The 26,999-nt window shown below is 46.4% G+C and overlaps 1 protein-coding gene across 1 annotated transcript in view; it reads right to left on the bottom strand.

The window, feature by feature from the left end:
• Positions 1-21,070: 21,070 nt before the first annotated feature.
• The window catches only part of LOC141133848 (NACHT, LRR and PYD domains-containing protein 3-like), a 272,614-nt gene continuing 266,685 nt past the window's right edge, over positions 21,071-26,999 (bottom strand). The window contains exon 10 of the mRNA XM_073623428.1: positions 21,071-21,386. The gene's annotated coding sequence lies outside the window, so the exon portion shown is untranslated. The remainder of the gene's footprint in view (positions 21,387-26,999) is intronic.

Genomic DNA, 26,999 nt, shown 5'->3' with positions numbered 1-26,999 from the left:
TCAATCTTTTGGCTGTCCTCAAATACTCCAGATTTTTGTGATCTGTATACACCAAGATGGGATGAGCAGCACCCTCCAGAAGGTAACGCCACTCCTCCAGAGCCGATTTGATAGCAAGAAGTTCCCGATCTCCCACATCATAGTTCCTTTCCGAGACTGAAAGCTTGCATGAGAAAAACGCCACTGGGTACAAAAGAGCTTTGGCACCTTGCCGCTGAGACAGAACCGCTCCAACTGCTATTTCTGAGGCATCAACTTCCAGGACAAATGGTAAAGCAGGATTAGGGTGTTTCAGGATGGTAGCCGATGTGAAAAGCTCTTTAAGTTTCTCAAAAGCTGTCTGAGCATGAGGAGCCCAAGAGAATCGGGTTCCCTGCCCGGTTAGTTCAGTTATTGGGGTGATTATTGCTGAGAACCCCTTAATAAACTTCCGGTAAAAATTAGAAAAGCAGATGAAGCGTTGCACACCTTTTTTATCCACGGGTGCAGGCCCATGCAGGATGGCGGACACCTTCTGAGAGTCCATCTTGATGCCATCCACCAAGATGATTAGACCTAGGAATTGGATGCTCTGGAGTTCGAATTCACATTTCTCTAATTTTGCATAGAGGCCGTGTAGTCTGAGCCGGGTTAGGACATTCTTGACATGTTTGCAGTGATCGGCCAGTGAAGAGGAGAAGATCAGAATATTGTCCAGATACACAATCACGTACAAATCCAGGTAGTCACGGAAAATGTCATTGACAAAGTGCTGGAATGTTTCAGGAGTGTTGCAGAGGCCAAAGGGCATGACAAGGTACTCGAAGTGCCCAAATCGAGTGCGGAATGCCGTTTTCCACTCGTCCCCTTCCCGGATTCGAATTAAATTATAAGCTCCCCCGAAGATCAAGCTTTGTGAACACGACTGCGGATCCCAACCTTTGAAAAAGTTCAGGTACTAAGGGTAGAGGATAGCAGTTCTTGATAGTTATCCTATTCAATTCCCGATAATCTATGCAGGGACGTAGGGAATGGTCTTTCTTTTCGACGAAAAAGATGCCCGCACCGGCTGGAGAAGTAGAAGGGCAGATAAACCCTTTTTCCAAGATTTCGTCGATGTAGGTTTTTAGTGTGCTTAACTCCTGCTCAGTTAGCGGAAAGATTCTTGCGAAAGGGACCTCAGTTCCCGGTAGAAGCTCTATAGGGCAGTCATAAGGCCTGTGCTCAGGTAATGTTTCTGCTCCTTTCTTGCTAAATACATCTGCAAAGTCTCGGTAGGGTTCAGGAATGAACTGTCGTAGTTCCAGATCTGAGTCCATACAAAGGAGAGGAGAGGTTTCAGTAGAAGACCTGTACAGGCAGTGTTGTTGACAGTATTCGGAAGGAAAACTAACTTCCCCTGTGGTCCAGTTAATGCTGGAATTATGGGCTTGCAGCCAAGGTATTCCCAAGATGATGGGAAAGAGGGGAGAGGAGATGGCATCCAGACGAAGGAGTTCCTGGTGATGGGTGCCAATGATGGCCAGTAAAGGGACGGTCTCTTGGGTGACCAGGCCAGAATGAAGGGTAGAGCCATCTGCCAGGTGTATTGTAAGTCCTTGGGTTTTAGATTGAAATGGAATACGGAGATTGGCAGCGAAAGTCAGGTTGACGAAGAAACTACAGGCACCGGAATCAATGATGGCTGTCACTGGGGTAGTCCCTCCTGGAAGCTGCAAAATGATGGAGAGAGCAAGGTGAGAACCGGTCTTAGGTACAATAGATGCACAAAACGAAGAAGCAGGAAGGCACTTACGCATCTTGTTGGGGCAGGCCCTCACGTAGTGCCCGGGTTCACCGCAATACAGACAAAGATTGCGGGCTCATCTACGCAGTTTTTTTTCAGGAGTCAGTGTGGGACGGAGCAAGCCAAGCTGCATAGGCTCTGGGGCATCCAGAGCAGGTGCGGTGGAGATGGGGGGAAGCTGACTGACCACACTGGACCTTTCTGACCGTCATTCCCTCAAACGACGGTCAATATGGATGGACAGGTTGATGAGTTCATCCAAGGAAGGGGGTATCCCAACACGTGCCAGCTCGTATTTTAGTGGGTCCAAAAGTCCCATTCTGAACTGGTGATGCAAGGTGGAGTCATTCCAGTTGGTGTCGGAGCTCCAGCGTCTAAACTCCACCGCATAATCTTCCCCTGCCCTGCGACCCTGCTGAAGAGAGTGCAGAGCGGCTTCTGCAGTCGCAGTCAACTGTGGATCCTCATACAGTTGGGACATGGCCATGAAGAAGGCATCTAAGCTATCCAAGGATGCTGATTTTTGTTTCAACAGGCGGTGGGCCCAGGTTTGGGGTTCACCGGACAGTAGTGGAATAACAAAGCCCACTTTTGTTGCTTCTAAAGAAAAGGTGCATGGTTGCAAAGCAAAATAGAGCTCGCTGGCATTGCGAAACGCACGGTACTTGCTGCGCTCTCCGGCAAACCTTTCAGGAGTGGGTACTCTAGGCTCAGGAGGAAGCATTACCACAGAGGGTGCAGATGAGAGTCCAGCAGAAGATGCTCCCTGGGGATCAGAGGGAGAGGATAGGACCGAAACTCGCTCCTCCAATCTTGCATAGCCTTCCTGAAGGCTCTTCACGGCTTGGGTAAGACCCGCCAGGTGTCTGCAAAGTTCATCCATGGGGGAGGCCCCCTGCCCGGACTCGGTCATGGTTGCCTGATACTGTCAGACTTTACTTACCAGACTGGTGAGTCCGCTTGGGCAGAAGGTGGTCTCCCGTACGTATCCCACTCGCGGCCCCTGGTAGAATGGACAGGAGGCACGGGAGTAAGGAATGGTAAGAGAGCCTGATGAGGGATCCAGGTGCTGGATGGAAAAGGAACTTCAAGCAGCAGATGGCGAACTGGAACACAGGCAAACAGGTGCTGAGCAGGAGCAAGCAGGCAGGTCCGGGTACAGGCAGAGTTCGGCAACAGACAGGCAGCATGGTACAAAGGAGCAGGCAGAAGAAGGGTCAAACAAGCCAAGGTCGGGTACGGGCAGCAATCAAAGGAGAGTCAGAGGCAAGCCGGGTCGTCAGGAGATCAGGAACACAGGAACACTGGAACAGGAACTGGGAAGCTAAGGAACCGGGAGCTGATGATCAGGCAGCACAGAGCAGAGTGCATGGCAAACCTAAATAGGCCGATTGGTGCCAAACAGCATGCGCACGTGCACGCTGACGCTCACAGGCGTGCGCCCGCGCATGCGCCCGCACGCCAGTACACCGACCAGCGCCTGCAGGGACATGCACAGCAGCACGCACAGGAATGCGCACGCCAACGCGCACCAGCACCGCAACCAGCCAGGTGAGCTCTCTGACACTTCTCATCAGTAGACTGTCCAAGATTCCCCCCTCCCTTGTCACAGCTAATCCACATAAGCATATACATCCCATAATACTTTTCTCCCATAGCAGACAGACACAATAGAACAATGAAATACAGCCACACCTCAAACATACAGTATATATATATATATATATATATATATATATATATATATATATATATATATACACAATATTCCAGTGTGGTTGTACAGTGAGTCTGACTAGTGCAGATCAGACTGGGGTTCTCGGTCACCCTGTGCCCCTAATAGACACAGCGTGACTTACGCATAGGAGGGGCCGGGGGAGCTGAACAAGGAGATTCCAGAGCTCTCCAAGGTAAGCTGGGTTCCACAAGCCTCCCACCCAAAGTGACTCCCATCACAAGCACATGCTGTTGAGAAGGGGTGTTGGAAAAAAACAACAGCATGTAATGTAAAGTTGCTTATATAAACTGACAATACTGTATGTACTGCATGCATTATACCTTTCTATCCAGCAGGGGGCACTGCAGTGTTATAATGTGTATTCTCTGTGTTAATATAATAACAGAATGTTCTGTCTATGTTCTGTGTATGTACTTGTATCCTCCTTGTCCCTGTTCATGATAAAGATATCCTCCATGAAAGTAAAGCTATCCTCTGCATACAACAAGCTTCCTGCGCTTAAATGTAATACTCTGCATAATGCAGGAGAGGCCCAGGCTTGCTACTTCTCCCAGCTGAGACCAAAGCAGAGTGAGCCAGCAGCACCTTGCAGAACAGCACCACCTGGTGGGGAAGCTCCTCTGGTGCAGAGACTGATGTGACTGGCTCAGTGTTCTCTGTACAGCACTGCGGTATATGTCATAGCTATATAAATGTATAATAATAATAGTGTGTGACTGTGGGGGAGGGGACATTAGAGTGTACATTTTTTTAATTAAAAAAATCATGCAAACATACAGATCATTAATAAAAACATATTTACACAAAAATAAACAACAACTAAACAAAAACAAGCGTGCTTACATCAGCAAGTAAAGAAAACTGTTTCCTGACAAGATAACATATTAAGAAACATATTTTAGAGAGGAGTTCCACCCAGGGGGGCCGTCAAAAAAAAAAAAAATTAAAAGTCAGCAGCTACAAATACTGCAGCTGCTGACTTTTAATTGGACACTTACCTGTCCCTGGGTCCAGCGATGTGGGGGATCGAAGCCCTGCTCATCCCCCCCCTCCGCTCGTCAGCGCCGGCATTTCAACTGTGGGCGCCGGGCTGTGGCTTCACAGCCTGGCACCCACTGCGCATGCGCGAGCGGCGCCGTGCGCCGTGATTGGCCGCTCAATCACCTGGGACCTGTAATGGGTCCCAGATGATTGACAGGAGGGAGGGAGCAGAGCGGAGCCCTTCCTGTGCCTGGGGGGAAGTGATGTCACCAGCCCAGGCAAAGGAACAGGCAGACTACGAGGGACCACCTAGCAACAGGCATTTTAGAGGTAAGTGAAAAAAAAAAATATCCAAATGTTTTTTTGGGGTTTTTTTTAGAATTTTTCCAGGTATTTTTGTTTTTTGGGTGGAACCCCACTTTAATGACAACAAAAAAGAGACTACAAACCCCGAACCTCAACTTAAACACAATCCAGGCTAAGAAACATTTTGAGATGTAATCGCTATCAAGATGCGATTCCAAAACCCCCCATTAACCCCTCCCCCCACATCATTCACCCCTCCCCCCACATCATTCACCCCGACTTCCACATCATTCACCTTGCATTCTGCAGCAGCCAACCTCATTCCCTTCCCACCTCCCCCATCATCATCCAATCCATCCCCAACACCACCCTTCAGTGTCCGCTGTCCTCCAGCCGCACTTCTGCCATGCCGAGGAGGGGTTGGCACCACCATACATTCTGGTGCATCATGCGCTGCCTTCACTACACAAGGAGAAACAATAGGTGCAGACAGAGACTTGACAAGCACACTTCCTGACACTGACTGGGAGACCACAGACTGCGGGGACACCGACACCACAGCCAGCCTCACAGATTCTGACGGGACAGAGACACTAGGATCCCCTGGTACAACCTCCACCAACCCAGACTCTTCTCTATCTGGACAGAAGAATTCCTCCAGTAACTCTGGCTTATTGTGCAAAGCCTCAGGGCACCGGCTATAAGATGCCCCAGTTCCTGGCACAAAGAACACTTCTGTTCTGGACAGTTAGAGGAGAAATGTCCCTTGACTTTACATTAGGGATGGGGGAACGGTTCGGCCCAAGGATAAGTTTGGGCCGAACTTTGGTTGTTTGGATGTTCTGCGAACAGCGAACAATATGCGATGTTCGCGGCAAATTCGAAAGCCACCGGAACACCGTTAAAGTCTATGGGACACTATCATGAAAAATCAAAAGAGCTCATTTTAAAAGCTTATATGCAAGTTATTGTCATAAAAAGTGTTTGGGACCCAGGTCCTGCCCCAGGGGACATGTATCAATGAAATCTTTTTTTAAAAAAGTCCGTTTTTACAGGAGCAGTGATTTTTTTAATGCTTAAAGTGAAACAATAAAAATGAAATATTCCTTTAAATATCGTGCCTGGGGGGGTTTATAGTATGCCTGTAAAGTTGCGCATTTTTCCCGTGTTTAGAACAACACCACAGCAAAATGACATTTCTAAAGAAAAAATTGTCATTTAAAACTGATCGCGGCTCTAATGAATTGTTGGGTCTCAGCAATATGGATAAAACTCATTGAAAAAAAGAGCATGGGACCACCCAGTCCATTACCAGGCCTTTTGGGTCTGGTATGAATTTTAAGGGGAAAATTTTAAAAACAAAAATTGCGTGGGGGTCCCCCTAAAATCCATACCAGGCCCTTCGGGTCTGATATGGAAATTAAGGGGAACCCAGTGCCAAATTTAAAAAACAATGGCATAGGGGTCCCCCCAAAATCCATACCAGACCCTTATCCGAGCACGCAACCTGGCAGGCCGCAAGAAAAGAGGGGGGAAGAGAGAGCACCCCCCCTCCTGAAGTGTACCAGGCCACATGCCCTCAACATGGGGAGAGTGCTTTGGGGTAACCCCCAAAGCACCTTGTCCCCATGTTGATGGGGACAAGGGCCTCATCCCCACTATCCATGGCCGTGGTTGTGGGGGTATGCGTGCGCGGGGCTTATCGGAATCTTGTCGCAGTTGAGAAGAAGATAAATGTACATTGTGGGACATTTTTATTTTTTAATAAGGGACTTGTCCCCAAGATGTGTCTTGCCATTTTTAACATTTTGACACTTTTTTGTGAAATGGTAGGGGTACATCTGTACCCCGTTACCATTTCACACAGGGGGGAGGCCGGGATCTGGGGGTCCCCTTGTTAAAGGGGGCTTCCAGATTCCAATAAGCCCTCTGTCCGCAGACCCCCACAACCACCGGGCAAGGGCTACCCCAAAGCACCATCCCCATGTTGTGGGCATGTGGCCTGGTACAGTTCAGGAGGGGGGGACTCTCTCATCCCCCTTCTTTTCCTGTGGCCTGCCAGGTTGCATGCTCAGATAAGGGTCTGGTATGGATTTGGGAGGGACCCCTGCACCATTTTTTTTTAATTTAGCACAGGGTTCCCCTTAATTTCCATATCAGACCCGAAGGGCCTGTTATGGATTCTAGGGGGACCCCCACGCAATTTTTTTTTAAATTTTGGTTCGGGGTTCCCCTTAATATTCATACCAGACCCAAAGGGCCTGGTAATGGACTGGAGGGATCCCATGCTATTTTTTTCAACACGTTTTATCAATATTGCTGAAACCCGACAATTCATTACAGCAGCAATCAGTTTTAAATGACAATTTTTCCTTTAGAAATGTCATTTTGCTCTCGGACTGTTCTAAAAAATGCGGGAAAAATGCGCCACTTTACAGGCATACTATAGACATCCCCCAGGCACGATTTTCAAATGAATATTTCATTTTTATTGTTTCACTTTAAGCATTAAATAAAATCACTGCTCCCGAAAAAACGTCAGTTTTTAAAAAAAAATTTGCATTGATACATGTCCCCTGGGCAGGACCCGAGTCCCCAAACACTTTTTATGACAATAAGTCCTCATGCACATGGACGTTTTTACAGCTGCTTTTTTGAGCTTTTTTTTCAGCTTAAAAAGGCCTGTCTATGTTAGTCTATGGCTTCATGCCCACCTAGGCGTTTTTGAGCTGCAAGTGGCATAGGCGTTTTTAAGCTGTAAAAAAAACCCAGGACCAGTGGGTTCTGAGAGACGTTTTTCAGCTGTAAAAACGCTCTAACGCTGAAAAACGCTCAAAAACGCTCAAAAACGCTCAAAAACGTCATTCACCAACGTTTTTTAGCGTTTTTGATCCATTGAAAAAAAAAAAAAAATTTGAAAAAAATAAAACGCTCAAAAACGCTAAGGCGGAAAAACGCTCAAAAACGCTCAAAAACGCTAAAAACACTATTGCAAAAACGCTGAAAAAAGCTGAAAAAAGTTTAAAAAAATCACTGCAAAGATACTGGTGTTTTCATAACGTTTTTTTAACAGCCTGTGTGCATGAGGGCTAACTTGCATGTAAGCCTTTAAAATGAGCACTTTTGAATATTCATGTTCGTGTCCCATAGACTTTAATGGTGTTCGTGTGTTCCATCGAATAGTTTGCCTGTTCGGTATGTTCTGATGCAAACTAAACCAGGGGGTGTTCGGCCCATCCCTACTCCACTTTATACACTTGTACAGCTTAGGTTGACCAGGGTAGAAGACAGTAATCCTATCTCTACCAATAAAGGCAGATGAGGGCAAATGCTGGACCACATTCCCATACACACTCAACCTCATTGATACTGACCACCCACCCATCCAGATTACTCTATCATCCACAATCTTTTTTAGGGGACACAACATTTCACCAAACCTCCTCAACCAGACCCATAAATCCTTGGGGGGTATAGACTCATTGCTCAGGATAGTCACATTTTTTATCAAGGGCTGTCTTGAGACAACTTTGGGGACAAGCCCCTTCCAGTCTGGCTGGCCCCCATATACACTCTCATACCGCTCCCAAAACAGATCCAGCGATTCATATTCATAGGAACCAACCGGACTGATGAGAGCATAAATATGGCTAGGATCTTACCCACAACCACCCTCCTGATAGGTGGAATACCTCCTCCTTCCCACCTGAGCTGTACCACATTCCTGCGTTTAATGAGTGCGTTAGGTGAAACTCACACTACTGGCTCCCTTTCACCACCAGTAGCATGACTTTTTCCTGACACAGCCTTAGCATAACTCCTAACTGGGACAGATGGCACATTAACTGGTTGCACAGGAATATTATCTGGCTGCATAGGAACCTCTGAAATTGGTAAATTACCCACCACTTGATCTTTCCTCCTCCCCTCCAGCACAACAGTCCCACTCACCATAGTCCCATAAGTACCACAGTTACTAGCAGTCCCATCATCAAGTAAAGTCTTCTGTTTACAAAAAACACCAGCTGTTTTAGCATTCATATGGCCCTCCTGCTCTGCAGTTTCAATGTTCATGCCACATTCCTGCTCTGCAGTTTCAATCTTTATGCGACTTTCCTGCTCTGCACTTAGTGTCCATGTGTGACTCCTCACAGCCAGCAGAAACTTCTCTGTCTGGATACATGCCATCTCTTCCTGCATTCCCATGATCTTCACCTGATGGGTTGGTGACACACAAGGGAGATTCCATCTCTGTAATGGCCTGCAGCATTCCGCCATTTTCCTCAACCTCCTCCAGAGATGACCCAGGCTGCTGGGGAGGGAGGGGGGCAGATAACAACTTCTCTTGCTTTTTAAATGCCTCCTCCAGAGACTTCAGCTTGGAGACTTCCCTCTTACTGTTTCCAGACTTACAATGCAGTGATTTTTTTTTCCTGAGATCTTCTTTCATGACAGAAAGTTTCTGTTCCTCCTTAGCAATGTGGCAAAGTCTGTTCACCACTTTATCCTGGAAGACTGGTAAGGACTCCTCTTGCAAAGGAACAGGCCCAGGATCCATTGCAGCTTGAGCACATGGAGTAGGCCTCAGTGTCTCTAGAGAACCTCCACCTTCGTCTTCCCCAATATGGTCCATGCTTGCCTAGGAAAAGCCTGCATGAGAGGCCCCAGGCTTGCTGCTTCTCTCAGCTGAGATCACAGCAGTGTGAGCCAACAGCACCCTGCAGAACAGCACCACCTGGTGGAGAAGCTCCTCTGGTGCAGAGACTGATGTGACTGGCTCAGTGGTCTCTGTACAGCACTTCGGTATATGTCAGAGCTATATAAATGTATAATAATAATAGTGTGTGACTGTGGGGGAGGGGGCACTAGAATGTAAGCATCTATGGTACAGAGACTGATGTGACTGGCCCAACGTTCTCTGTATAGCACTGCGGTATATGTCAGAGCTATATACATGTATAATAATATGAGTGTGTGACAGTGGGGGAGGGGACATTAGAGTGTAAGCTCCTCTGTACAGAGACTGATGTGACTGGCCCAACATTCTCTGTACAGCACTATAGAACATGTCAGAGCTATACTATAAGAGTAGACATAAACACTGTATCATTATGTATATTTTATCTTTTCACAGACATTTCTAAATGACCTTACAAAATCGCGGACCACGTGGATCGGTCTCACAGATGTGGATGGATCCTGGAAATGGCTGGACGGGACTTCTTATGATGTTACTCCAAAGCAAGACACTGACCCACCCCCACCAGTTATTAAATTCCCTCGGACTTTGCTCTGTAAATGGAATGCTCTTACTATTTATCAGATGTGTTTTTCCTTTTGGGATTATTCTTGGTGGATCTCTTTAGGTTAGTAAGCTCTTTAAGGCTTCTTTTCTGTATAGGTCCTGCCATCAGTTCTGGTCAGTAAAGAGCTTGGCCCAGTCACTGTTTCCCTGTCACTGTTCCTGCAGGTTCTGGCAACATGGTAAACCCGATGATTGGTACAGTCATGGTCTTGGAGCAGGAGAAGATTGGGCTTAGCTGAAAAACTCAAATGGTTGGAATGATGATCATTGTTCCCGGATCTTTTCATACATCCGTGAGAAGAAAATACCTTGACCTGCTCACAGGAGAACATCTCACATCTTCATCTACTAATCACTTCTTCTCCTCTGCTACATTACAGTGATGATTCTACTAATAAAATACTAAAATGCACCCTCAGGACATGCTGGAACTTGTAGTTCCTGAAGAGCAATAGTATCTCCAGGTGTCCAATCACAGTACACTAATAAGTAGAGGGATTTTTGTCATGTGTTTTATTGCAGCAACAGTTCAGCTGCACCTTCTAGATATCAGAGAATATTCTGAGCAGAGCTGAACTTCTTGGGGGTAGAGATTTTGCTAGATTCCCTTACCTCTTTTATTGGAAATGTGTTGTTTTTTTATTAATAATATACTGGATTTATATAGCGGCAACAATTTGCAAAGCACTTTATGTGTGGATGATGAGTATTAATACATATGTAGACAGATATTTGTCTGGTGATGTCTGGGAAGGGCTGTACATTCTGTAAATATTAATGTTCTATGAAGCACCTATCACAGCCTGCAACAGAACGTCCAACACTCCGCTTGAGTGCTTTCGTCATATACCGCTTCCTCCCAGTCTGAATATAGATATCAGATATTCCAACCACTGACAACCACAAAACAAGGCAATACTCGTTTGATTGCTCACCATGAACTGTTTTATTGAAAACACAGGTAATACTCGGGACAATCACCCCTTTTGCATTCCAGTTGGGGTAGACTGTCCAATCAGCAGGGAGAGCTGTTGGAGGAATTCACCCCCACCAATCTCACAGCTAATCTACATACACATCCTATAATATCCAAGGCAGACAGACACAATAGAACATTGGAATACAGCCCCACCCCAAATGACCCAGCAAAAAGTACACAACAAAATGAGACAATATATATATATATATATACAACATTCCAGTGTGACTGTACAGTGAGTCAGATTAGTACAGATCAGACTGGATTTCTCCTATTAGAGACACAGGGGGACTTAGACATAGGAGGTGCATGGGGAGCTGAAACAAGGTTTTCCCAACCACCCCAAGGGATTCTGAGTTTCACGGGCCCCCCCACTCAAAGTGACTCCGTCACACAGCCAAATTCAGGAACTGGGAGGAGTGGGAGAAGAAAGATGGTAGGAGGGAGAGGAAATCTAGGAGGAAGGGGAGGGAGAGCTGGGAGGAGAGCTGGAAGAAAAGGGAAAGAGAAAGATTGAAGGAGAGACCTTCGGGGAGGGGAGGATAGAGCAGAGAGCAGAGAACTGGGAGGAGGGGAAAAGAAAGCTGGGAGGAAGGAAGGAGGGAGCTGTTAGAGGGGGAGGAGAGAGCTGAGACAAGAGGAGAAAAGAGACAGAAATGGAAGGAGGGGTAGGGGAGAGCTGGTATGAGAGAATAGAGCTGGGAGGAAGAAGAGGGGAGAGGAGGAGACAGTATGGGGGAGGGAGAAGAGAGCTGGGAAGAAGAGGGGGAGAGCTGGGAGAAAGAGGAGGAGAGGGCTGGGAGGAAGAGGAGCAGAGGGTTGGGAGGAAGAGGAGGAGAGAGCTGGGAGGAAGAAGAGGGGAGAGGAGGAGAGAGTATGGAGGAGGGAGAAGGGAGCTGGGGGGAAGAGGAGGAAGAGAAGGACAGGGCTGGGAGGAAGAGGCAGAGAGTGCTGGGAGGAAGAGGAGGGGAGAGCTGGTAGAAGGATTGGGGAGAGGAATGAGAGTATGGAGGAGGGAGAAGAGAGCTGGGAGGAAGAGGAGGGGAGAGCTGGGAGGAAGAGGAGGAGAGAACTGGGAGAAAAAGGAGAATAGGACTGGGAGAATGGAGAGAGAGACCTGAGAGGAAGGTGGTGTAGAAAGCTTGCAGGAAGGCATGAGAGAGCTGGGAGGGTAGGGAGGAGAGCACATGAAGGTGGGGGAGGGGAAATCTGGGGTAGAGTGGTGAAGAGAGCTTGCAGGATGGGAGGAGAGTGCTGGGTGGAGGGAGAGAGAGAGCTTGGAGGAGAGGGGATGAAAGAATTGTCAAGAGAGGGAGGAGAGAGGAGGGAGGAAGGGGGAGAAGAAAGCATTGAGGAGGGGGCAAGAGAGGAGAAAGAAATCAGAGAGGGGAGGAAAGATTAGGGTAAGATCCCCCTCTTAGAAAGGGAAAAGGGAAAGATGGGAGCAAAGGAGAGAGCTAGGAGGAAAGATGAGAACTAGGAACAAGAGGAGAGAGAGATGGAAAGGGGGAGGGGTGTGAGATCAGAGAGGAGAAAGATGGGAGGAAGGGGAGGAGTGATTTAGGAGGATTGGGCAGAAAGAGCTGGTAGAGTGAAGATGAGAAATCTGAATGCACATAGGAAAATAGCTCTGGAAGTAGAGAGCCAGAAGGAAAAGGGGGAAAGCTAGGAAAAGGGGGAGAGGAGAGGATAGCAGGAAGGAAAGGGGAGCATGGAGCTGGGAGGGGAGAACTGGTAGAGAATGGTAAAAAGCACAGGGGAGGAGATAGCAGAGACAAAGGAGAAGAGAGACAGAAATGGAAGGAGGAGTGGGGGAGAGCAGGTAGTAGAGGAGCGAGCTCAGAGAAGGGGAGCAAAAATCCTACAGGAGAAGCATAGAACTTGGAGGAGAGTGAAAGAGCAAGCAAAAAGTAGGAATGGAAAAGCTAGTAGGGGAGAGGAGAGGAGAAGAAAGTATGAAGATGGAGAGAAGAGAGCTGGGAGGAAGGGGGGAAAGAGATGGGAAGAGGAGAAGAGAACTAGAAGAAGAGGTAAGAGAAAGTGTGACAGACCTAGTCGGGACAGAAGCTGTTGGAGAGGACTGAATGCAAGTCTCTTACCTTTTGATTATGGGCCCTGGATTTTCAAGGGAACAATACTCTTTGTGAGGTGAATTAGAAATCCAGTCTGAACTGTACTAATCGGACTCAGTCGTATATATATGTATATATTGTATGTTGTTTGATTCATACTGTTGGGACACATACTGTGAGGAGATGCTGGTGTCATCAACTCCAACTACCTGTCTTGTTCTCTGCTATAATGTGTTTAATGTAAATTAGTTTAGTCTGGATTACCACAGGTTCTAAGGGTATTCCACACATTGCTGTTTGTTCTAATTATCCCTGTGTTTATGTTAATTAAATGAGCTGATGACATTGTCCTCTATACAATGTAGGAGACGGGACGACTCTTATTGGAGCTGCTGCTATTGTGAGAAAATGTCCTGTGGTTGTACTTATGATAATTAACTCAGTCTGGGCAAAAGGTCATGTCTCAGTCACCTAGGCTGTATAAAGTATTAGTTAATTAGATCATGTTAATTAGGTTACATTTGTATTGTTAGAGTAATATGAGCAGGAGGGGGGAACCTCATCTTCTGATGTATATAAGACTGTATTTTAATTCTAAATGAAAACAGTTCATGTTAGCATCTAAGCAAGTGTCGCCTTGTTTTGTGCTCAGAGCATTTGGAATATCTGATATCTGTATACAGACTGGGAGGAAGTGGTATATGACGGAAGCACTCAAGCGGAGTGAGGGACGTTCCGCAGCCATGCTGTGGCATGGAGGGAGGCTCCCGCTGTGTGACGGCGTCTCTTCGTCTGACGGTTCTTAAATAACGGGGAGCGGGGCCACCCGGTGACCCCGCCCCCCTCTGACGCACGGTGACATGACGGGACTTCCCTGTGGCATTCCCCGTGACGTCACAGGGAAGTCCCGTCAAGTCACCGTGCGTCAGAGGGGGGCGGGGTCACTGGATGGCCCCGCCCCCCGTTATTTAAGAACCGTCAGACGAAGAGACGCCGTCACACAGCGGGAGCCTCCCTCCATGCCACAGCATGGCTGCGGAGCGGCCCGGAGAAGACATGAAGAAGAGAAGAAGAAGAAGAAGATGAAGAAGAAGATGAAGAAGAAGATGAAGAAGAGAAGAAGATGAAGAGAAGAGCGGGAGCCTCCCCTCATGCCATGGGTGCGGAGCGGCCCGAGGAGAAGAAGATAGAAGACGCCATGGAGAAGATGCTGGACGAGAACGCCGGAGGAAGAACCAGAAGAGCCAGAAGAACCAGAAGAAGAAGAAGATGAAGGAAGAAAGAAGAAGCATTTAAATAAAGGAATTGTCAAAAACTGTCTCTTGTCATTTTTAACATTTTTGACAGTTTTTTAGTGAAATGGTAGGGGTAAGTACCCCCTTACCATTTCACACAGGGGGGGGCGGGATCTGGGGGTCCCCTTGTTAAAGGGGGCTTCCAGATTCCGATAAGCCCCCCGCCCGCAGACCCCCACAACCACCGGCCACGGTTGTGAGGATGAGGCCCTTGTCCTCATCAACATGGGGACAAGGTGTTTTGGGGGGCTACCCCAAAGCACCCTCCCAATGTTGAGGGCATGTGGCCTGGTACGGTTCAGGAGGGGGGGGGGTCGCACTCTCTTCCCCCCCTCTTTTCCTGTGGCCTGCCAGGTTGCGTGCTCGGATAAGGGTCTGGTATGGATTTTTAGGGGGACCCCACGCCGTTTTTTTTTTTTTTTTGGCGCGGGGTTCCCCTTAAAATCCATACCAGACCTGAAGGGCCTTGTATGGAATTTAGGGGGACTCCCACATCATTTTTTTTTTTTAATTTTGGTTCGGGGTTGCCCTGTGGGGAATTCCCATGCCGTTTTTATCAATGAACTTCTATGTGTATTGTCGGCAATGCAATAGCCGTGGTAGTTTTAAATGTGTTTTTTCCTTCAAAATGTCATTTTGCTGTCAGACTGTTCTAAACACAGGAAACATGCGCCCCTTTACAGGCATACTATAGACACCCCCCAGGTATGAAATTTAAAGGGATATTACACTTTTATTGTTTGACTTTAAGCATTATTAAAATCACTGCTCCTGAAAAAACGGCCGTTTTTAAAACTTTTTTTTTGCATTGATTCATGTCCCCTGGGGCAGGACCCAGGTCCCCAAACACTTTTATTGACAATAACTTGCATATTAGCCTTTAAAATTAGCACTTTTGATTATTCATGTTCGTGTCCCATAGACTTTAACGGTGTTCGCGTGTTCGAACAAATTTTTTTCCTGTTCGCATGTTCTGGTGCGAACCGAACAGGGGGGTGTTCGGCTCATCCCTAGTTCCAAACAAAGCATTACTCACCCAGCCAACCTCTGCCTCTCTCAGAGAACATATCTGCAGCTGGGGAGAGGCCTGGACTGGCCCTTCTCCCTGGAGTCCTTTCTGCCACTGGAGAGAAGACAGGGTTTGTGGGCCCACTCCGCCATGCTTTTGGGGATCTGGGCCGACTGCCCAGCATCCCTGGGGTATACAGGTGGAGACTGAAGTCCCATCCACCTTCACAGGACATCCATCCTCTGTTAGTTGAGGGCAGAGTTCAGCAGTACTCGGCCCTGTTGCCAGCCCTTCTGCTGGAAACCCCACACCATCTGCTCCGGCTAACTGTTGGGGAGGGACGACGAACACCTCCTCTCCCTTCTCCCCCTGTATCCTGATCTGCTGCTGGGATGTGACCACCTCCTTCTCACCCTGAGCCTCTGGAACCGCCGCAGGTGTAGGGCAGAGATCTTGGACCCTCTGTCCGTTTGCCAGTGCTTCAGCTGGGGAAGATCCTTGTAACTTCACAGATACTTCTGTTGGTGCTGGGCAGAGCACAGTGAAGTTTGGCCCTAATAACAGCTCTTCTTCCACTGGAGGCTCACCAGGTTGTTCTTCCTCAGCAGAAAAGTCTATTAAATCCTCTGTCTCTCCAACTGGTGTCTGGGTATAAAGGTTCACTATTTCCTCTCCATGGAACCCAGAAGATGCTATCAGTGCTGGGCAGAGCAAGTAAAGTTTGGCCCTAATAACAGCTCTTTTTCTGCTGGAGGCTCACCAGGTTGTTCTTCCTCAGCAGAAAAGTCTATCAAATCCCCTGTCTCTGAAACTGGTGTCTGGGGATAAAGGTTCACCATCTCCTCTCCGTGGAACCCAGAAGAGCTCTGCCCTGTTGTCAGCACTTCAGGTTTGGGGACGGCAATCTTCAGATTTTCCACTGCCGATTCTCTGGCATTCTGCTGGACAGGCACATTCCTCCATCCAAGATCATCCAATGCAGAAACAGGTTCATCAAGGTCAGTCAGCACTTGCTGCATCCGCCATAAGACCTCCGCCTCCATAGCTGCGGGGCCAGGTTGGCAAAGCACACTGTTACTCTGCCACATTGTCAACTTTTCAGCCAGGATTTCAGAGTTGTCAACTGGTATTTCCTGATAGTCCCAGGCAAAGGGAGCACCACCCTGCTGCTGAGCAGAGTCTAACGGCTGTTTGTAGGCGATCTCCAACTCCCATTCCTGAATTGCCAGAAACTCCAAATCTTCCAGTGCCCAGTGCACTTCTGAGACATTCAGTCTCCACTCTCTGTGCTCCATTATTTCCTTCAAATGCCACTCCCCATCACTTCCAAAGTCAGGGTCCCTGGACAGCCTCCAGTATAACAATCCCAGGCCATCGTAGTCAAGCCCTTCCGTGGGGCTTTCACCTGCTGTCCATGGGCACACTTGGGCTACATACCACTGGAGGGCTCTGTAGCTCTCGTTCAACTGCATTTCTGCCCGGATCAGCCTGCTTAACTCGGCTGTCCACTCCTGGTTTGGCTGTTCCCCCAAAAACAACATTCGCACTTCATACTGCGACCAGTACCTCACATGGATGGAGGGGGGAAATTTTCCCTGGTGTCGCTGCTCACGGGCTAGCGCTTCCTTCCAGAGTTCACAGCGGATAGAATCAAACCATCCTAGCAGGACCTGCTCTGATACTGGTCCTCTGTGCTGTATCTCCTTCTCTCGCAACCTCCTTCTGAATTCCTCATCCATGGTGGCTGGTATCTCTCCTCTCCTGCTATCCTGCTACCTTGGATCCAGGTGATGGTTTGGATGTGTTCACGGCAAGGAAGCACGATCCCACCATTCCCTCCACAGCTCTCAAGTAAGTCTTTCAGCGTGGCTCTCCTGCAGGCTGGTTTGGAGTGTCTCAGTAACTGGAGGGCAAATCCCACGGCTGCCAACCAATGCTCACTCGGTTCCACTCTCCCGACACTCCTCTGCAGCTATAGAATCAGATTGCAGATTGCACCATCTGATTGTTCGGTCATCCGATGCTCCGGGACTAGAACTACAGCTCTGTGCCGTTCTAGTCCAGTTGTGATAGCTCAGAACAAACACCAGGCAGGCAGTTCAACCAGGAATCTCACTTTATTGACAGGATACAGGCTCTTTTATACACTAAAAGAGGAGGTGCAGACCTCCTGCTCATTTTACTCTAACAATACAGCTGTAACCTAATTAACCTAATTACCATGAGCTAATTAACTAATCCCTTTAGACAGCCCAGATGACTCAGACATGACCTTTAGGCCAGACTGGCCGTCTTGTAGTTCAGAAAATCCAATCAACATTATCACAATCAACATAGACTTTTCTTCACACAATAGCAAAGTTAATTAACACAAACAACAATGGGGATCTAATGACTCTTAGATCCCATACTAGAGACTTATTTACAATACACATTTTAGTAGACAACAGACAGACAGATGCTGGAATTTACATCAGCATCTCCTAACAGTATCTGTCCCAACATTATGAATCAGCCACTATTTTTAATATGGCAAATCCAGGGTCCCCAGAGTCTGTGTGTCCTGGGGGACCAGGACCCGAATCCACAGTAATACCACCTCAAGGGTCCCCAGGCATACAGTTCACAAAGAGCACCATTCCCCCACATGCAAGGGCCCCCGATCGATCAGCAAGAGGCTGGCATACAGTTCCCTCCAAAAGTCTCTCTCCCGGCTAGGTCTGTCACAATATATATATATATATATTGTCACGGAACGTCCCACACTCCGCTTGAGTGCTTCCGTCTGTATACCGCTTCCTAAGTTCTGGAACACAAGTCCAATGGATCTGGCTATAGGAACCCCCAAGAACTAGACAACACCAGTCTTGGAGTACATCAGGACTAACTTTTTATTTGAGATCTCACAGACCTTTATACAGCAGGGATGACTTAAAGCTAACCTAATTAACATGAGCTAATTATCTCATCCTTTATACAACCTAGGTGACTGGGACATGACCTTTCGCCCAGACTTGTGGTCACCGAGCTTCACACAGTTATATCAACATAATAGCAGTCGTCCCGTCTCCTACATTGTATAGAGGACAATGTCATTAGCTCATTCAATTAACATAAACACAGGTTGCGTTCAGAATCAACCAAACCAATAATAGTCTCTACATACATCCTGGGAGATATTGTGGACAAATATTACTGTCCCATTTTAAGTAGTCCAAGATATATTTTCTCACTCACCCTGTGCTAGGATGGCACAGGGTGACTTAGACATAAGATGTATTCTGAGTTCCACGGGCCCTCCCGTCACATCTCTCCCCTTTCAGCAGGAGACTAACACAGGAGGAGACCCCAGACGGGTTGACTCCGAAGTTAGTCCATAGTTCCAGTCCTCTACTGCCTGTACCCACACAGTACCCCAAACAAATTATTCCAAACAGTGTATTACTCACCCAGCCATCCTCTGCCTCTCTCAGAGAACATATCTGCCGCTGGGGAGAGGCCCGGACTGGCCCTTCTCCCTGGAATCCTTTCTGCCGCTGGAGAGAAGACAGGGGGACTGGGCTCACTCCATCCTGCTGTTGGGGATCTGGGCTGACTGCCCAGCATTCCTGGGGTATACAGATGGGGACTGAAGCCCCATCAACCGACACCAGATCAAGCTGCAGTTGTGAGGTGATGACTGCATTCTCTCCTTGGATCCCGATCTGCAGCTCGCGATAGACTGCCACCTCCTCACCTTGGGCCTCCACAATTGCTGCAGGTGTGGGGCAGAGGTCTTGGACCCTCTGTCTGGTTGCCAGCACTTCTGCTGGGGGTTTGCCAGGTGGTTCCTCATCTACAGAAACGTCTATTAAATCCCCAGTCTCTGGAAGTGGTAAAAGTGTGGGACAGAGGTCTTGGACCCTCTGTTCAGTTACCAGATCTTCAGCTGGAGAAGTTTGTTTTAACTCCATAGATGCTGCTGGCAGAAAATCACATGTCCCTGTCAGTGTTGTGGGAGAAAGGCCGACTACCTCTTCTCTCAAGAAGGTCGAAGCCACTGTTGGTGCTGGGCAGAACACAGTGAACTTTGGCCCTGATAGCAGCTCTTCTGCTGGAGGCTCATCAGGTTGTTCTTCCTCAGCAGAAAAGTCTATCAAATCCCATGTCTCTGCAACTGATGTCTGGGGATAGAGGTTCACAATCTCCTGTCCATGGAACCCAGAAGATGCTATCATTTCTGGGCAGAGGTTAGCAGAGCTCTGCCCTGTTCTCAGCACTTCAGGTTTGGGGACAGCAATCTCCAGATTTTCCACTGCCGATTCTCTGGCATGCTGCTGAACTTGTTCTAGCAGTTTCCTGTATGCCCTTTCCAGATGTTGTTCCTTCCTTAGCAAATGGTCCAGATCAGGTTTGAGCTCTGAGACCCCTGCAAGACCGAGCATAGACTCTCTATAGTCTCTCAGGTCCTCAAGGTCAGGTTCCCCTTCATCGCCAAACATAAAAAGATCTGTAAGGTTCTCCCACAGCAATCCAGGGCCGCCAAAGTCATATCCCTCTGGAGAGCATTCTGTTGTCTCCCCTAAATATCCCTCCTCTGCGTGCCATTGCAGAGCCCGATAACGATTGTCCAGCTCTATCTCCTGCTGGACCAACCTGTCCAACTCAGTCACCCATTGCTCCTGGGGCTGCTCTCCCAGGAATGCCATCCGCAATGCCCGTTGGTCACTGGCCCGTTGCTCTTGGGTTGGAAAGCACTTGCCCTGTTTTATAACAGCGAGACGGAGGGCTGCAATCCAGAGCTCCACCCGAATTTGCTGCCTAAGCTCCAGGTATTCATCCTCAGACACAGTCCTGGTGTATGTTGAAAGGATGATCCGCAGCAGCCCCGGGAATTCTGATGCCAGGTCCATATCTCCGCTGGGGTGACTGAAGTCTGCTATGCTGATCTTGGATCCAGTTGGAGGTTTGGATGTCCCAGACTTCAGGAAGCTTTCCCGCTGCTTGCCACCAATGTCACGGAACGTCCCACACTCCGCTTGAGTGCTTCCGCCTGTATACAGCTTCCTAAGTTCTGGAACACAAGTCCAATGGATCTGGCTATAGGAACCCCCAAGAACTAGACAACACCAGTCTTGGAGTACATCAGGACTAACTTTTTATTTGAGATCTCACAGACCTTTATACAGCAGGGATGACTCAAAGCTAACCTAATTAACATGAGCTAATTATCTCATCCTTTATACAACCTAGGTGACTGGGACATGACCTTTCGCCCAGACTTGTGGTCACCGAGCTTCACACAGTTATATCAACATAATAGCAGTCGTCCCGTCTCCTACATTGTATAGAGGACAATGTCATTAGCTCATTCAATTAACATAAACACAGGTTGCGTTCAGAATCAACCAAACCAATAATAGTCTCTACATACATCCTGGGTGATATTGTGGACAAATATTACTGTCCCATTTTAAGTAGTCCAAGATATATTTTCTCACTCACCCTGTGCCAGGATGGCACAGGGTGACTTAGACATAAGATGTATTCTGAGTTCCACGGGCCCTCTAAAGTGCATTCTATGCATCCAAAAATATACAAAATATATATACAAATCAAATCATTATTATTCAATCCAAAATTAAATAAAAGCCTCATGCATGTGTCCTGCTTCTTAAGCAATGCCAATAGTTGGTGAAAGCAGGGGGTCCGTCATCCAGAGATAATTCTGAAAATCATCCGGATTATTCTCCTGGAGCTCCCGCAGCAAAGGCATATGACATCATTGGTCACCATTAATAAAGCAACCAATTTTTGGTCCAAGAACTCCTCCTCCTCCTCCTGTTCTTGGACTGGACTTGGGTCAAAGCAATAACTCAAAGGACAATAATAAATAACACATTATCTCCTCCGATTCAGCAACATGGCTGGTGGATGAACGGCCGTTCAGAAACCAACTGAAAAGCACAAAATGAAAAGCCCGAAATGAAAAGCGATGAATGAAAATCGCAAAATGAAAAGCGCAAATCAACACTCACCAAATTTCTACTAACAGGAAATTAGCAGAAGGAGCCCAAAGGGTGTCGCTGAAGAGCCGAAAAACCACATAGTATGTCACTACATTCATATTTGTTGGCCGACAATTGTGTGACCATTAGGGATGAGCAGGACACCCCCCCGGTTTGGTTCGCACCAGAACATGCGAACAGGCAAAAAATTTGTTCAAACACGCGAACACCGTTAAAGTCTATGGGACTCGTACATGAATAATCAATAGTACTAAATTTAAAGGCTTATATGCAAGTTATTGTCATAAAAAGTGTTTGGGGACCTGGGTCCTGCCCCAGGGGACATGGATCAATGCAAAAAAAGTTTTAAAAATGTCTGTTTTTTCGGGAGCAGTGATTTTAATAATGCTTAAAGTGAAACAATAAAAGTGTAATATTCATTTAAATTTCGTACCTGGGGGTGTCTATAGTATGCCTGTAAAGGGGCGCATGTTTCCCGTGTTTAAAACAGTCTGACAGCAAAATGACATTTCAAAGGAAAAAAAGTCATTCAAAACTACTCACGGCTATTAATGAATTGTCGGTCCGACAATACACATAAAAGTTCATTGATAAAAATGGCATGGAAATTCCCCACAGAGGAACCCCAAACCAAAATGTAAAAAAAATGGCATGGGGTCCCCCTAAATTCCATACCAGGCCCTTCAGGTCTGGTATGGGTATTAAGGGGAACCCCGCGCCAAAATTTTTTAAAAAATGGCGTGGGGGTCCCCCTCAAAATCCATACCAGACCCTTCACGTCTTGTATGGATTTTAAGGTGAACCCCGTGCCAAAATGTAAAAAAAAGGCGTTGGGTCCCCCCCAAAATCCATACCAGACCCTTATCCGAGCACGCAACCTGGCAGGCCACAGTAAAGGGGAGGGGGACGAGAGAGCACCCCCCTCTTGAACCGTACCAGGCCACATGCCCTCAACATGGGGAGGGTGCTTTGAGTTAGCTCCCCAAAGCACCTTGTCCCCATGTTGACGAGGACAAGGGCCTCATCCCCACAACCCTTGGCCGGTGGTTGTAGGGGTCTGTGGGCGGGGGGCTTATCGGAATCTGGAAGCCCCCTTTAACAAGGGGACCCACCCCCCCTGTGTGAAATGGTAATGGGGTACAAAAGTACCCCTACCATTTCACAAAAAAAGTGTTAAAATGTTAAAAATGCTTCGTTCTTGGGCCGCTCCGCATCCATGGGAGGCTCTTGCTGTGTGACGCTTCTCTTCTTCTGACACTTCTTAAATAACAGAGGGTGGGGCCACCCAGTAACCCTGCCCCCCTCTGATGCATGGGGACTTGACGGGGACTTTCCCTATGGCTTTGCTCATGATGTCAGAGGGGGCGGGGTCACCCAAATACGTAACTGGTGACCCCACCCACTCTGACGCACAGGGACTTGACGGGGACTTCTCCTATGGCTTTCCCCGTGACGTCAGGGGGCGGGGTCACCAGGTGGCCCACCCTCTGTTATAAAAGAAGTGTCAGAAGAAGAGAAGCGTCACACAGCAAGAGCCTCCCATGGATGCGGAGCGGCCCAGGAATGAAGCGGGGAAGAAGACGCCACGGAGGAAGGTGCCAGATGAGAACACCGGAGCAAGAAGCAGAGGATCAGAGGAAGAAGCAGAGTAAGAAGAAGATGGAGGAAGAAACCGAAGGAAGAAGGAAGGAAGAAGACCCGAAGAAGATGGAAAGAAGACTTTAAATAAAGGAATTGTCTAAAACTGTCTCTTGTCATTTTTAACATTTTTAACACGAAGAGAAGCGTCACACAGTGGGAGCCTCCCATGGATGCGGAGCAGCCCAAGAACAAAGAAGATGGAATGAATGAGCACAGGAGGCACCCTGTCAGTCTGGGTCAGTTTTTGGGTTTAATTCTGCTTGAGGCTCGATTCACATCTATGCATGTTGCTTTTGAGCATTTCTGCAGTGCTTTTTGCGGTGCTTGCCGCATTTTTCAACATGTGTTTTTGCCGTGATTTGCATTTTTGCGGTTTTCATTTTGCGTTTTATAAAGGACCAATTGGAAAAAATCACTGCTTATATCACAGAATGTCAGGTGACATTAGAACTTCCTGTTTCCTCCCTAGTCTTGGTGTCTTTTGTTGCTTAGATTATCCTGGCTTCAATGTCCTTTTTTCTAACAGTAGCCACAGCTACTGCTGCAGTTTTGCTTGAAGAGGAAGCCGAGGAAGAGGAACAAAGGAGAAAACATAGATTTTGGGTGCATCCAGTGATTGCCAATAGGGAGCAGAGAGGGCAATTCTGGATCATTTACAATGACCTCCAAGCCCATGAATACAAGTTTATGTATTACACATGGATATCTATTAAAGGTGAGTTATTGATTTTGTACCATTACCTAGCCCTACTCTGGTTTAGAGTTAGGTTATGTTTAAAAGTCGGGTTAGGGTTAGGATTAAAAGTCGGGTTAGTGTTAGGGTTAAAAGTCGGGTAAGGGTTAGGATTAAAAGTATGGTTAGGGTTAAAAGTTGGATTAGGGTTAGGATTAAAAGTAGGGTTAGGGTTAAAAGTTGGGTTATGGTTAGGATTAAAAGTCGGGTTAGGGTTAGGATTAAAAGTAGAGTTAGGGTTAAAAGTCGGGTTAGGGTTAGGATTAAAATTCAGGTTAGGATTAAAAGTAGGGTTAGGCTTAAAAGTTGGGTTAGGGTTAGGATTAAAAGTCTGGTTAGGGTTAAAAGTAGGGTTAAAACTTGGGTTAGGGTTAGGATTAATAGTCGGGTTAGGGTTAAAAGTAGGGTTAAGGTTAAAAGTCAAGTTAGGGTTAGGGTTAAAAGATCGGTTAGGTTTTTGATTAAAGGTTGGGTTAGGGTTAAAAGTAGGGTTAGGGTTAAAAGTTGGGTTAGGATTAAGATTAAAAGTCGGGTTAGGGTTAAACGTAGGGTTAGGGTGAAAAGTCAGGTTAGGGTTAGGATTAAAAGTTGGTTTAGGGTTAGGGTTAAAAGTAGGGTTAGGGTTAAAAGTAGGGTTAGGATTGAAAGTAGGATTGGGGTTAAAAGTCAGGTTAGGCTTAGGATTAAAAGTAGGGTTAGGGTTAAAAGTAGGGTTAGGGTTAGGATTAAAAGTTGGGTTAGGGTTAAAAGTAGGGTTAGGGTTAAAAGTAGGCTTAGGGTTAAAAGTCGGGTTAGGGTTAGGATTAAATAAAGGGTTAGGGTTAGGATCAAAAGTCAGGTTAGGGTTAAAAGTCGGGTTAGGGTTAGGATTAAAAGAAGGGTTAGGGTTAGGATCAGAAGTCAGGTTAGGGTTAAAAGTAGGGTTAGTGGTAAAAGTTGTGTAAAGATTAAAAGTAGGGTTAGGGTTAAAAGTCGGGTTGGTTTTGGGTTAAAAGTTGGGTTAGGGTTAGGATCAAAAGTCGGGTTAGGGTTAAAAGTAGGGTTAGAATTAAAAGTTGGGTTAGGGTTAAGGTTAAAAGTAGCATTAGGATTAAAAGTTGGGTTAGGGTTAGGATTAAAAGTTGGGTTAGAGTTAGGGTTAAAAGTAGGGTTAGGGTTAAAAGTCAGGTTAGGGTTAGGATTAAAAGTGGGGTTACTGTGAGGGTTAAAAGTTGGGTGAGGATTAAAAGTAGGGTTAGGGTAAAAAAGTCAGGTTAGGTTTTAATGTTAAAAGTTGGGTTAGGGTAAGGAATAAAAGTCGGGTTAGGGTTAAAAGTAGGTTTAGGGTTAGGATTAAAAATTGGGTTAGGGTTTGGGTTAAAAGTAGGGTTAGGACTAAAAGTCAGGTTAGGGTTAGGATTAAAAGTAGGGTTAGGATCAAAAGTCGGATTAGGGTTAAGGTTAAAAGTAGGGTTAGGATTAAAAGTAGGGTTAGGGTTTAAAATCGGGTTAGGGTTAAAAGTAGGGTTAGGATTAAAAGTCAGGTTAGGGTTAAAAGTCGGGTTAGGATTAGGGTTAGAGTTAAAAGAAGGGTTAGGGTTAAAAGTCGGGTTAGGGTTAGAGTTAAAAGAAGGTTTAGGGTTAAAAGTTTGCTTAGGGTTAGCATTAAAAGTCAGCTTAGGGCTAGGGTTAAAAGTAGGGTTAGGGTTAAAAGTCAGGTTAGGGTTAAAAGTTGGGTTAGGGTTAGGATTAAAAGTCAGGTTAGCATTAGGATTCAAAGTTGGGTTAGGGTAAGTATTTAAAGACAGCTTAGGGTTAAAAGTTGTGATTGGGTTAGGATTAAAAGTCGGGTTATGGTGAAAAGGAGGGTTAGGGTTAAAAATCAGGTTAGGGTTAAAAGTAGGATTAGGGTTAGGATTAAAAGTAGGGTTAGGGTTAAAAGTCAGGTTAGGGTTAAAAGTAGGGTTAGGGTTAAAAGTTGGGTTAGGGTTATGGTTAAAAGTAGGGTTAGGGTTTAAAGTCGGATTAGGGTTAGGATCAAAAGTAGGGTTAGGGTTAAAAGTAGGGAAAGTTTAGGGTTAATAGTTGGGTTAGGATTAAAAGTCAGGTTAGGGTTAGGTTAAAAGCACGGTTAGGGTTAAAAGTAGGGTTTGGGTTAAAAGTTAGGTTAGGGTTAAAAGTTGGGTTAGGGTTGGGATTAAAAGAAGGGTTAGGATTAAAAGTCAGGTTAGGTGAAAAGTAGGGTTAGGGTTAAAAGTAGGGTTAGGGTTAAAAGTCAGGTCATGGTTAGGTTTAAAAGTCGGGTTAGGGTTATGATTAAAATTCAGGTTAGGGTTAGGGTGAAAAGCTGGGTTAGGGTTAGGATTAAAAGTTGGGTTAGGATTAAAAGTTGGGTTAGGGTTAAAAGTAGGGTTAGGATTAAAAGTCAGGTTAGGGTTAGGATTAAATGTCAGTTTAGGGTTAAAAGTAGGGTTAGGGTTAAAAGAAGGGTTAGGGTTAGGGTTAAAAGTCAGGTTAGGGTTAAAAGTTGGGTTAGGGTTAGGATTAAAAGTAGGGTTATGGTTAAAAGTTGGGTTCGGGTTAGGGTTAAAAGTTGGGTTAGGGTTAAGGTCAAAAGTAGGGTTAGGGTTAAAAGTCAGGTTAGGGTTAAAAGTTGGGTTAGGGTTAGGATTAAAAGTAGGGTTAGGGTTAAAAGTAGGGATAGGGTTAGAATTAAATGTCAGGTTAGGTTAAAAGTAGGGTTAAAAGTAGGGTTAGGGTTAAAAGTCAGGTTAGGATTAGGATTAAAAGTAGGGTTAGGATTAAAAATAAGGTTAGGGTTAAAACTAGGGTTAGGTTTAAAAGTCAGGTTAGAGTTAGGGTTAAAAGTTGGGTTAGGGTTATGATTAAAAGTCAGATTAGGGTAAGGATCAAAAGCTGGGTTAGGGTTAAAAGAAGGGTTAGGATTAAAAGTTGTATTAGGGTTAAAAGTCAGGTTAGGGTTAGGATTAAACATTGTTTAGGGTTAAAAGTAGGGTTAGGGTTAAAAGAAGGGTTAGGTTTAAAAGTCAGGTTAGGGTTAAAAGTCAGGTTAGGGTTTAAAGTTGTGTTAGGGTTATGACTAAAAGTCAGGTTAGGGTTAAAAGTAGGGTTAGGGTTAAAAGTCGGGTTAGGGTTATGGTTAAAAGTAGGGTTAGGGTTAAAAGTTG

This window comes from Aquarana catesbeiana, linkage group LG03, assembly GCF_042186555.1.
Source record: "Aquarana catesbeiana isolate 2022-GZ linkage group LG03, ASM4218655v1, whole genome shotgun sequence".
Taxonomy (NCBI): domain Eukaryota; kingdom Metazoa; phylum Chordata; class Amphibia; order Anura; family Ranidae; genus Aquarana; species Aquarana catesbeiana.
Note: the sequence above shows the minus strand (reverse complement) of the source record. Positions and strands in the feature narration are given on the sequence as shown.